This window comes from Capsicum annuum, unplaced genomic scaffold (genome assembly GCF_002878395.1).
Source record: "Capsicum annuum cultivar UCD-10X-F1 unplaced genomic scaffold, UCD10Xv1.1 ctg43811, whole genome shotgun sequence".
NCBI classification, from domain to species: Eukaryota; Viridiplantae; Streptophyta; class Magnoliopsida; order Solanales; family Solanaceae; genus Capsicum; species Capsicum annuum.
The window spans coordinates 1-2,187 of record NW_025851313.1 but is presented as its reverse complement, the minus strand read 5'-3'; the positions used below and the strand labels follow the sequence as shown (position 1 = coordinate 2,187).

Below are 2,187 nucleotides of genomic sequence, written 5' to 3'. Positions count from 1 at the left end.
CATCCCTCCCCGATATTTTTTTTACCTATTTTTTACCTTATCCTACCATGTACCCTCACCCGTGTGATAATCCCTCCACAAAATGACAAAAATAACAATCTCCTAACTAATTTTATCTTATCCTAACAACCTACCCAATCAAAATAAAACACCCCTACCCCTCCTACCCTACCCCACGTGACCACCCCTCCCCCACATTTCTCTGACACAAAGATAAGAGGAGATAGACTCCATTTTTTTTCATCATCCTCAAAATATATACAAGCTCACTGACCAAAAACCAGAGAGGACATCATTCTCAGAATATACAAACAACCACAGGCACACCACAAAACGGACGTGACCATCTTCCCCACTCATCCGAACAACACACGATATCACACATACACACCCCAAAAATGGAGTAGAACAAAGAGAGACGAGTGAGAAGAACTTGATCGTAGGTCGAGTTTTTCGGCCGTTCTTCACCGAAAATCACCTCACCTACTTCGTTTTAACTCCGAAACCCACTGGAATTTTGATTTAATCCATCTCTATTGCCGAGAGACTAGATTTTGATAGTTAAATCAGCTGGAGATCGACTTTCTCGAGTTGATTTCGGTAGGTCTAGGTTAGATTCCGATCTGTTTAGGTTAGTCTTTCGATCTGTTCATTGTTTCTGTTGAATACTCCTAGTTGCTTCGTGAATTTGGTATTTGAATCGGACCTTAAGTTCGGGTTTTTTATCGAGTTGGTTCTGGCTGAAATCAATTTTTGGACCTGGTTTTCTTTTCTTCTTTATCGCGATTCGGTTAATGAAACGGTTGAGTCTTTGATTTCGTGTTGTCAAGACAGTTCGGGTTGGATTCCAATACCGAGTTAGCAGTTTATTCATTATTGAGGTTCTATTCGAAATTCCAAGTCTGGGTTTTCTTATTATCAACAAAGATCAGATTGTCGAAAGGTCCATTTCTCAACCCGCTCTCTTTTTATCTATCTTGGTGTGTTGAATTGGTTGTGAATATGTGTGGTGTTATTATGTTTTGTTGGATTTTTGTTGATGTTGATCATGACGTTTGTGATTCGGCTATGTTGGTTTGAGGAATGAGTTTGATCATGTTTTAATGGGTTGATAAAAAAAAAATTGGGGTGGAATTACGAGATTGATAAAATGATGAATTTGGGTTAATGATGGTTTTATTGTTACTTTTTGTTCAACTTGGAATAAACATGAATAATGTTGGTGAACTCGATAGTATCACTGTTTTAGGTCGCTAATTGGATAGGCGAATATAGGTTGGGTAGGCGAATTTAGGAATAAGTGTTTTCGTGGAATGTTTAGAATTGACAGCTTTGGTTGAATGTTTGAAATTTTGTTGAATAATTTGATTTTCTCGCACTAAAATGTATTCATTCGGTCGGGGAATGCCCCGAAGTATCTGTATATATTTATTCACCGGGGAATGCCCTGAGGTATCTTGTACCCGGAGGATGTTCGTGATGAGGGCCCGAAGCGTTGGGTAGAGCATTAGTCTAGAATTAATTTAGAATAGGATTTATTTTTACGCATTTTTCTATTTTTGGACTGTATAATTGGACTGGACACTAAATTTTGGATTTGTTTTGTTTCATGTGTTTGATGGATTGTTTTATGTGGTTTATACATTTGTAATGTCAAATTAGCCGATACGCTCTACTAAGCGACCGTGGTCGAACCACGGGATTAAGGGGTGCCTAACACCTTCCCCTCGGTCAACAGAATTCCTTAGCTGGAATCTTTATTCGCAAACCAGTTTAAAGAGTCAGATGGTTTTTAAGAGGATTTTCCAATGGTGATTTGGCACACCAGATTATGCCAAGTGGCGGCTCTGATTTCAAATGTAAAAACAATCCTTCTTCGAAACAAATCATTTTCTTTTGTCACTTAATAATAAAAACCATTTTGAAACTTAAAACCGAATCTTTTTTTGGGGGTTAGAAAAAGGGGTGTGACACTTCTGATGCACCCTTTTCATTCATGTAACACTGGATTGACTTGGAAACATCACCTCTTTTCAATTCATCCTGAATTAATTAAATTGAATGAGACGCATATTTTGTTAGACGTATACTATTGAGAGAAAGGTTATAATAAGTAGCATACCGATGATGTCCCCAAATTATCTGTGAGACGAAAAATTGTAGCAGATCGTCGAATAATATCAGGAT

The 2,187-nt window shown here is 37.8% G+C and overlaps 1 long non-coding RNA gene across 1 annotated transcript; it reads right to left on the bottom strand.

The window, feature by feature from the left end:
• Positions 1 to 1,973: 1,973 nt before the first annotated feature.
• On the bottom strand, positions 1,974 to 2,187 carry LOC124892089. The gene is made up of 2 exons (XR_007050065.1): positions 2,123 to 2,187; positions 1,974 to 2,043 (listed from the first exon to the last, which is right to left on the bottom strand). It is a non-coding gene; the product is annotated as an uncharacterized LOC124892089 (long non-coding RNA).